Genomic DNA, 10,178 nt, shown 5'->3' with positions numbered 1-10,178 from the left:
AGAAATTGTCCTTAGCCTTAAACGACGCCCTAGGACAACTTAGAAAGGATAGCTCTTTTCCCCTTATTTTCAAACTTTAAATAATTTTTCTTGACATCAAAGAGGATACAGATAAAAGGAAAGATAGTCCCTGTGCATGGATTAGGAGAATTAATATTGTTAAAATGTCCATGCTGCCCAGGGCCGTCTGCAGATTCAGTCCAATTCCAAGAGCATTTTTCATAGAAATTGAACAAATGATCCTAATGTGTATGGAGCCAAACAACCAAAGCAATCAAAGTAAAAGCAAAGCACTCTAGAGAACAAAGAACAAAGCTGGAGGCATCACACTTCCTGACTTCAAACTATGTTACAAAACTATAGTAATCAAAGCAATGTGGTGTCAGGAGTTCCCTGGTGGTCTAGTGGTTAGGATCCGGTTCTGCCACCACTGCTGCCCAGGTTCAGTCTCTGGTCTGGGAACTGAGATCCCACTCAAGCTGATGAAAGCTTCAACCACAGAAAAGAACAGAAAAATGTTTAAAAAAAAAAACCAGTGTGGGACTGGCATAAAAACAGATACATAAACCAGGGGAACAGTATAGAGACTCCCCCCCCCAAAAAAAAATAAAACCACATGTATATGATATGGTCTATTAATGACAACAAAGGAGCCAAGAATATACAATAAAGATAGTTCTTTCAATAGAGGCAGACCACACCTTAATGCACTTTATGGATATTGTATTTTTCACAAATTAAAGGCTTATGGCCACCCTGCCTTGAGCAAATCTATCTAGACAATTTTTCCAACAGCAGTTGCTCATTCTGTGCCTCTGTGTCACATTTTGGAAATGCTCAGGATAGTCCAAAATGGCCCCTTACTGCTAGATTCGTGATGGTGCTTCGTGACCTCTGGTGGTACCACTGCAATTGTTTTGGGGCATCGTGAACGGAACCCGCATAAGACGTTGAACTTTAGTGATAAATTGTGTGTGTTCTGACTGCTCCACCAACTGGCCGTTCCCCCATCTCTCCCTCTCCTCGGGTCTCCCTGTTCCCTGAGACACAACAGCATAGAGATGAGGCCAGCTGATGACCGCACAATGGCCCCTAAGTTTTCAAGTGAAGGGAAAAGTCGCACATCTCTCGCTTTAAATCAAAAGTGAGAGATGATGAAGCTTAGTGAGGAAGCGTGTCAGAAAGCCAAGAGAGGCCAAAAGCCAGGCCTCTTGTGCCAAATGCTGAGCTAAGTTGTGAAGGCAAAGGAAACGTTCCTGAAGGAAATTAAAGTTGTTCTAAAAGTTGTTAGAATACACCGATGATAAGAAAGCAAAGCAGCCTTACTGCTGATACGGAGGCGGTTCGGTCTGGGTAGAAGATCAGATCGGCCATACCGCTCCCTTGAACCAAAGCGACACCCACAGCAAGGCCCTGACCCTCCGAGTCCACGAAGGCTTCTGAGAAGGTGGCGAAGCTGCGGGAGGGAAGGGTGACGCTGGCAGAGGCTGGTCCATGAGGCTGAAGGCAAGAGCCCTTTCCGTAGCATCACCGCACAAGGGGAGCAGCAGGTGCTGATGCAGAAGCTGCAGCGAGTTATCCAGAAGCTCCAGCTCAGATAATGAACGCAGGCGGCCGCCCCGAACCACGGGTTTTCAGTGCAGAGGAAACAGCCTTCCACTGGAAGAAGACGCCGACTGGGACTCGGAGCTGGAGAGGAGTCGGTGCCTGAATTCCAGGCGTCAAAGGACAGGCCGCCTCTGTCATTAGGGGCTGATGCTGCTGGTGACTCGGAGCTGAAGCCAGTGCTCATGGACCGTCCTGAAAATCCTGGGATCCTTGAGAATGATGCTATATCTGCCCCACACATGGAACAACAAACACTGGATGGCGGCACATCTGTAGTGACTCTGTGAAGCCCATGGTCGGGACAAACTGATGCCACCAAAAAAGACTTTTTCAAAATATGATCGCTCACTCACAAGGCCCTGGTCCTCCAAGGGCTCTGATGGAAGGTGGACAATGAGATGAATGCTGTTGCCACCCCTGCCGACATGACACCTTTCTGCAGCCCATGGATCAAAGGGTCCTTTCAACTCTCAAGTCCTACGATTTAAGACATTTTATAAGGCTCCAGCTGCCATGGGTAGTGATTCCTCTGATGGATCTGGACCAAGTAAGTGGAAAGACTTCTAGAAAAGAGTCACCATTCTAGATGCCATGAAGAACATTTGTGAATCACGGGAAGAGGTCAAAAATATCAATAGTAACAGGTATTTGGAAGAAGCTGATTCACGACAACAATCTTGGCAATGATTTTGGATTTGACTCTAAAAAGAAAGACAGCAAAAGCAAAAAATAAGCAAGTAGGACTCTACCTCAAACTAAAGTCTCCCACACAACAAAGAAAAACATCCACAAAATGAAAGGGCAACTTATGGAACAGGAGCAAACATTTGCAAATCATATATTTGGTAAAGAGTTGATATCTAAATTATATTAAGAATGCATACAACTCAGTAACAAAAAAAGAATATATATATTTTTGTCTTTCGTCTCTGGTCCTTTTAGGGCCACACCCGCAGCATATGGAGGTTCCCAGGCTAGGGGTCGAATCAGCGCTATAGCCGCCGGCCTATGCCAGAGCCACAGCAACACCAGATCCAAGCTGTGTCTGCGACCTACACCACAGCTCACGGCAACGCCGGATCCTTAACCCACTGAGCGAGGCCAGGGATCGAACCCACAACCCCATGGTTCCCAGTCAGATTCGTTTCTTCTGTGCCACAACGGGAACTCCAAAATAAGAATAATTTGATTTAAAAATTGGCAGAGTAGGAGTTCTCATTGTGGCTCAGTGGTGATGAATCCAACTAGTATCCATGAGGGTGCAGGTTCAAACCCTGGCCCTGCTCAGTAGGTTAGGGATCTGGCATTGCCATGAGCTGTGGTAGCTCGCAGACACCACTCGGATCCTGCATTGCTGTGGCTGTGGTGTAGGCTGGCAACTGCAGTTCCAATTTGACCCATAACCTGGGAACCTCTATATGCCAATGGTGCAGCCCTAAAAAAGAAAAAAAAATTGGCAGAGTAATCGAATAAACTTTTTCCAAAGAAGACATATACGAATGATCAATAGGTACATGAAAAGAGGCTCAACATCACTAACCACCAGAAAAATGCAAATCAAAACCACAGTGAGGTATCACCTCACACCTGTCAGAATGGCTGTTTCCAAAAAGACAGGTGATAATGAGAGTTAGCAAGGCTTTGAGAAAAGGAAACATTTGTTGGTCAGAATGCAAATGGAAAAGAGTATGGCCATTCCTCAAAAAGTGAAAAGTAGGGAGTTCCCATTGTGGTGCAGTGGTTAACGAATCCAACTAGGAACCATGAGTTGAGGGTTCGATCCCTGGCTTCGCTCAGTGGGTTAAGGATCCGGCATTGCCGTGAGCTGTGGTGTAGGTCGCAGACGTGGCTCAGATCCCGCGTTGCTGTGGCTGGGGCGCAGGCCGGCGGCTGGAGCTCCGATGAGACCCCTGGCCTGGGAACCTCCATATGCTGTGGAAGCGGCCCTAGAAAAGGCAAAAAGACAAAAAAAAAAAAAAAAATGAAAAGTAGAACTGCAGTGTGATCCAGCAGTCCCACTCCTGGGTACTTCTCTGAAAGAAATGGAATCACTGTCCCTAAAAGATACCTGCACCCCCATGTTCACTGCAGCATAATTTGCTGTGGCCAAGACCTGGAAACAACTTAAGGGTCCGTGGATGGATGGTGGATGCATAAGAAGATGCAAGGGTGGGAGAGGCCTCCCTCCACTTACATTTTTGGTGAAGGACGGGTCAGGTTAATGAGGCCACTCGCTCACTGGGGAACAATAGCGCTTTAAAAAGTTGGTTTTAAGCAAAGCGGGACTGAGATAGTCAGGAATAAGAAGCCACAATCAGAGAGGAGATCAGACCCCCAGACACGAGTGGATCCTGAACACGCTCTTCATCGAGAGCTTGTGGCAAAACCAGATGGACCTTGGGTTTCAATAGCCTCAAGCAAGACCCAGAGACCCCAGCCCAGGGCCCGGCACCCAGGCAGCCCCAGGGAGACTCTCCTCATGGAGCTTGGAACACAAAGAGCCTCCTCTTGGACACAAGTGAAGTCGAAACAGACCCAAAGGACGCCCCTCCCCACCCCAGGGGCCATGAAGGAGCTGCCTCTGGGCAGAATGTAGGACTGGACATGGGGGGGTGCCATCACTGGAAACTGGGACCACCGTATACCCACATCTCCCGGTGACTCAGAGGCACCTCGTGGGTGAATCTAGACCAAAGCAACCCTGGTTCTGTGGTGCCCAGGGCCCAGAAGGACCCAACGTGGCCTCTCCCCACTGATACCACCATCCTCAACCTCAAAGGAATTCCACATATTATCTACTAACCACAACAGGTCTCAGTACAAGCACAAAAGGGTACAAAACCCAGAGAGTGAGGGACAGGAGGGGAAACAGACCTGCAGATCTCAGATACTGGAGAGATCCAACGTATTATAAAAATCACTATGCCTCTACGGAGCTTAAAGAAATCAGAGCCAGGTGGAAAAGGCTACAGGAAACTATTAACAATGAATTGACAGAGTAAAAACAAGAAGAAAGCTGGACATTAAAAAATACAATAAGTAAAATTATTGATTGAATTCTAATTTTCGTGGTGTAGCCACTTCTACTGAAGGAGCAGTAACGAACCAAAAAATAGATGTTATAAAGATTGCAGCACAGAGAGGCGGGAAGAAAGGTGAGCGATTTGGTGACATGGAGAAAAGAGTGACACGGTCCAACCTTGTTCCAGGAGATGAGAAGAAGCAGTGATTGAAGAGGGGACTTCCATGAATGTTGCAGAACTGATGGAACTCACGCAAAATAGCCCCAGAAGAGCCCAATGAATCCCAAGTAGGATTAATACCAAGGAATCTATACCTAGACTCATCTTAGTGAAACTGCAGAAAGAGAAATACAGTTGACCCTTGAACCACACAGGTTTAAGCTGAGCAGGTCCACTTATACACAGATTTTTTTTTTCAGTAAATATATTAGGGAAAGTTTTGGAGATTTGTGACCACATGAAAAAAGCCACAAACCAACTGCATGTCTGGAAGTAACAAAAAAAAGAAAAAGTTATGTATGTCATGACTGCATATATGTAGATAAATTTTATCTAGTCTATCTTTACATAGACATAAAGTAACTGATAATAATATTAGATTAATAATGTGTTCATTTTCTTACGGTTTTATAACTTTGCTTCCAAAGAGTTATATTACTATACTATATGTCTCGCTCCCTCTCTCTCTCTTTTTTTATCTTTTTTTTTTTTTCAGGATCGCCCCTGCAGCATATGGAAGTTCTCAGGCTAGAGGTCGAATCAGAGCTACAGCTGCCTGCCTCCACCACAGCCACAGCCACATAGGATCTGAGCCGCATCTGTGCCCCACACCACAGCTCACGGCAACGCTGGATCCTTAACCCACTAAGCAAGGCCAGGGATCAAATCCGCGTCCTCACTGAGGCTAGTTGGGTCCTTAACCCTCTGAGCTACAGTGGGAACTCTTCTCTCTCTTAATTGGAGATGGCGCAGAAACTGAGTTGCAGCGTATTATCAGAGGTAAGTGGGGATTTTTTAAGACAGCAGTGTTTCCAATATCATGTTATGACCATGGCTATCATACCGTAATAGTCTTATAACGTAATATATATATAAAGTCTTGTAATAGAATACCATAAGCATCTTATGACAATTCCTTCAGTAGTGTACCGACTAGGCTGCTGGGAAGCCATGGTATCAATTACATCAGGCAACCATACAACAGTCATACGGCTGCTTCCTTATTGTCCAGGCGTGAATTGCTCTAGCTGTAAATAAACAGGAATTTTCTCACCGTATCTTTTCATTTCTGATGTCTAGCACTAGCACACGTCCTGCGTCTATGTTGCACCGCAATAGTGATGTAGGAACCGACAGGCCATGGTCTTATAAACAGATGATGTGACATTACGTTATTGACGTAACACACAGTATCAAACTTTAAATGTATTTTCTCTTCCTGACAATTTCCATTTTTTGCTTTGTTTCGTTTCGCTTCCTTTTTACAGCTGCACCTGCAACCTGTGGCAGTTCCCAGGCTAAGGGTCACATCAGAGCTGCCGCTGAGGCCTATGCCACCACCACCACAACGCCAGATCTGAGCCGCATCTGTGACCTACGCCGCAGCTCATGGCCCCCCTGGATCCTTAACCCACTGAGCAGGGCCAAGGATCGAACCCATAACCTCATGGTTCCTAGTCAGATTCGTTTCCGCTGCACCACGACGGGAACTCCAGTTACAAGTTTCTTAACAGCGTTTTCTCTTCTCTAGCTTAAGCGATTGTGAAAATACAGTATATGATACATATATAAGACATGAGATCCTCAGCTCTTTACGCTGTGCCCTTGAGACTCCTGATTGACAGTAGGCTAGTAGAAGTTCGGTTTGGGGAGGGGTGCCAAAAGCTGTACTCGAATCTTTGACAGCACGAGGGGATCGGTGCCCCTAACCCCGTGGTGTTCAAGGGTTAACTGCATTTGAAAAGCAGCCAAAGGAGACAGATTACTTTCTAAACAGTAACGCGGACGCTGGCTGGCCAAGGCAGAAAGGAAAGCCAGAGCCTGAAAGAAAACAGCCCGTGAAAACACCTTCCAAGAATGTGGGCAAAATAAAGCCATTTTCAGGACAATAAAAACAGAGAGAGTTCAAAAGCAACAGACCGCCTGTGCAGGAAGTCCCAGAGGGTGCATTCCAGGCCTGTCCTCCCGTGATTCCAGACGGAAGTTCTGCTTGGAAGAGAGAGGCGAGCATCGAAAGCGGGTGGAGCAATGGGAAAGTCTAAGCGAGCCAACAATCAAGTCTCCTGGGCCACCGTCCAGCCAGGTAGCATCGACGGACTCCAGATCCGGGGCCGGGAACCCGGAGGCCGAGGAGCAGAGCTTCCTGCGGGGTCTCATTAACTCCGCCTCTTCCTAAGAAAGCGGGTTCAATAGTGTCCCCCCAAGACCACGTCCGTTCAGAGCCTCAGACGGGGACTCACCGGGAAACGGGGTCCTTGCAGGTGTAGTTAGTTAAGGGTGGAGACGAGACCCTCCTGGGTTGGGGTCCTTCACATCCAGTGACCCATTTCCTTGTGAGCAGAGGGGCGACACAGACACGGAGGAGAAAGCCGCGGGGCGACAAGGCAGCTCTGGGCTGGGGGCACCGGAGGCCTCACGGGAAAGGAGGGCGGGAGGGAGAGGGGGCCTGCGGGGCGGGCCGCCTGAGCGGGGGCGTGGGCCTGGGGGGACTCTCGGACCTGGGGTCTGGGATCCAGGTGTGGGATGTGGTCCTCCCGCAGCCCCAGAGGACTAGAGCCGCGCACACACACCCTCGTCTGGCCCGAGTGTCCAGAGCCCTTTAATCCTGATCGGGTCGAAATGCCTGCCAGGGGGTGGGAGCAGAAGCTTCTGGAAGTGGCCTCCCTCCAGGAGGGAGGGTCACCCTAATTTGTGTGTCCAGAGGGGGCGCTGGGCCACTACCAGGCCCTTGCCACCTGGGCTGGACCTCAGCTCTCAGAGCAGGCAGCAGTGGTTTAGACTCTGCAACTCTGGGTTCTGACCCGGGCGACTCTGGGCCTTGGGCCTGCGACTTGACTTCTGGGAGACGTGCTTTCCCCATCCCAGGCCGCCGTGCCATGAGGGACACCAAACGCTGTCCCGCTGCACAGACCCAGCGAGGACCAGCTGTGCCCCAGGCCAGGACTCCCCGGCTCCAGCCAAGGCTCGGGTTCCAGGAAACGCCTCAACCCCAGGCCCCGGGCAGCTGGACACAGGGAGGGGCCACGCCCGCCCACCAGCCCTTGGCCGGCGAGAGCCTTTCCCAGGGCGGCCAGCAGCAGGAACGCTGCCCCCTCCCCTCCCCGCCAGTTTGCAATAACGCAGGGACAGCCCCGCGGCTCTGCGAGCAGCTGGGCCCAGCTCTGCTCTGCTCTGAGCTCCCAATGAGTCACCCTCCAGGCCTCCCACAACCAGGCGGGCCAGCGAGGGCTGCAGACGCCACGTCCCCACCTCCCGCCCGCCACCAGGCAGCTCTGCGCCTCCTGCAGGCCCCGGCCCGGGTCCGCCTCCCCGGCTCAGGCCCGCCCTCAGCAGCAGTGGCAGGAGCCTGGGCGAGCTCTGGCTGACCACACTGCTCGTCCATCCTCGCGGGGCCCGGCCCACCAGCCCCCTGCCTAGGAGCACAGCCTCCCTGGGCACCCCCAGACCAGACAATGGGAGGGGGGCCTCTCGGACCCAGGCCAGCCTCTCCCCACGCCCCCCCCCCACCCCAAGGGCCCTCTAGGAAAGTCTGAAGCCAGCCCACCCTTCTGTCACCAGAGGCTCAGAGCGGGTCACGCTGCTGGCCTGGAGCAACCAGGCCCCTGTTCCCCCACAACCGAGGGCCCGGCCACTGCCTTCTCCTGGAGTCTGAGCCTGCCCCCGCGCCCTTCTGCAGGAGGAATGAGGCACCGGACCTGAGGCTGAGTCGGGCCGGCGGTGACCCCTCTGGGTGGGCGGGTCCATGTGGGTGGGACCCCACTCCTTCCCGTCTGTGCAGGGCCCGGCGGGTGTCTGATGGGAACCTGCCCTCGGGGGTGACAGGATCTGCACCTGAAGAGGACAGGTGGGGACCCCCACACAGAGGTCTTCTTGGGGGGTAGGGGACGGAGGCCGCCAGCAGCCAGGACAGAAGCACACGGGCCCCGCCAGGCCTGTGACCCCCCTGCCCTTCCCCCTCTCCCGCGCCTGCAGCAGCCAGAGGCCGGTGAGCGGGAGGCGGACAGCGGCCCCTTCTTCACCAAGCGTCTGTGGTCAAACCCCCACAAGCCTCAGGGGGAGCGGAGGGCTGAAGATGGAACCTGGGCCCAGAAAGCGTGACTAGACTCCCAGATACCGGGAGAGCCCGCCGGCCCCCGTGGGATCCACCTGCAGGGGGATGGGCAGGGTGGGGGCGGAGCCAGGGGCAGAAGCGGGGCGGGTCCCAGGCAAGAGGCCCCGGAAGGGGACGGTGGCAGCTGAATCACTCCTTCAGTTCTTGCCCAAGGCGTCTGGAGGCCACAGGTCCTGGCTGCAGGGCAAAGGGAGGAGCCTGGCCAACCGGAAGGGGCCTGTTCCCCTGGGGCCACAGTCCAGGGACGGTGCTGAGGGCCGCTGCTCCCCTGACCATGCGGAGGGCGGCCGACCCCATCTCTTCTCCCCACAAGCTGGGGTGACCTGGGCTCCCCTCCCCCCGCAGGACCGCCCAGCATCCATCGAGAGCCTATTTCTCAAATGAAAATACCATGCTGGGGGATTCCCGTTGTGGCCCAGCAGGTGAAGAACCCAACATAGTGTCCATGAGGACGCAGGTTCGATCCCTGGGCTCGCTCAGTGAGTTAAGGATCTGGCGTTGCGGTGGCTGTGATCTAGGCTGGCAGCTGCAGCTCCAGTTCACCCCCGAGCCTGGGAACCTCCACGTGCCGCAGGTGCGGTGATAAAAAGGAAAAAATAAATAAATAAAACAATCTTTTTTAAAACATAGGATGCTCGACAGAGAAAGGGCTAGGGGGTGCCTCTTTTAATGGGAAGTACAAGAAATTCCAATTAATTCATACACATGTGAAGGATTTGCCAGCAGCTTCAAAACAAAACCAAAATGTTTAAGACCAAATTAAAACCAGCGCCAGTGACATGCATCAGAGATCCCCACGGCAGAAACACGGAGCCGAGCACCGATCGCGGTACCAGGGAACGTGAGTAGAGACGCCGCGGCCGCAGGCACTGACGGTGGTCCGTGACAGAGGCTGGCGTTGCGCATTTACCTGCGTGCTGCTTGTGTTGTGATGGAGGCTCTGTGAGAGCTTGACTCAAAAAGGGTGTCCCCAGAGAAAACGCTTCCTAAAAGACAGCCGAGTACATTCGAGGGAAGTAAAACACGTCTTTGAAAATCCCTTGCTACGTGACCCATCCAACACTTGTCGCGGGCGTTTATTCCAATTCGGTCTTAGTTTGTGTGTTTTTCATGAAACGGCTGGCAAACCAATCCCACCGATGTGAATGAATGGGAATTTTTTGAGGGCTTCCTACCCCCTTTCTCTGTAGACCACAGTATTTGTATTGGGAAAATAT

General features: G+C 51.8%; 1 long non-coding RNA gene across 1 annotated transcript; it reads right to left on the bottom strand.

Annotated features, from left to right (window-relative positions):
• Positions 1-619: 619 nt before the first annotated feature.
• LOC146407332 (uncharacterized) lies at positions 620-8,108 on the bottom strand. Its single transcript, XR_014842281.1, has 2 exons — positions 7,091-8,108; positions 620-2,309 (listed from the first exon to the last, which is right to left on the bottom strand). It is a non-coding gene; the product is annotated as an uncharacterized LOC146407332 (long non-coding RNA).
• Between the last annotated feature and the right edge of the window lie 2,070 nt (positions 8,109-10,178).

The sequence above is a fragment of the Sus scrofa genome, chromosome 1, assembly GCF_054392235.1.
Source record: "Sus scrofa isolate SSC_HxYL_T2T_F1_AM1 chromosome 1, Sscrofa_HxYL_maternal_Yorkshire_Landrace_v2.0, whole genome shotgun sequence".
NCBI lineage: Eukaryota > Metazoa > Chordata > Mammalia > Artiodactyla > Suidae > Sus > Sus scrofa.
Note: the sequence above shows the minus strand (reverse complement) of the source record. Positions and strands in the feature narration are given on the sequence as shown.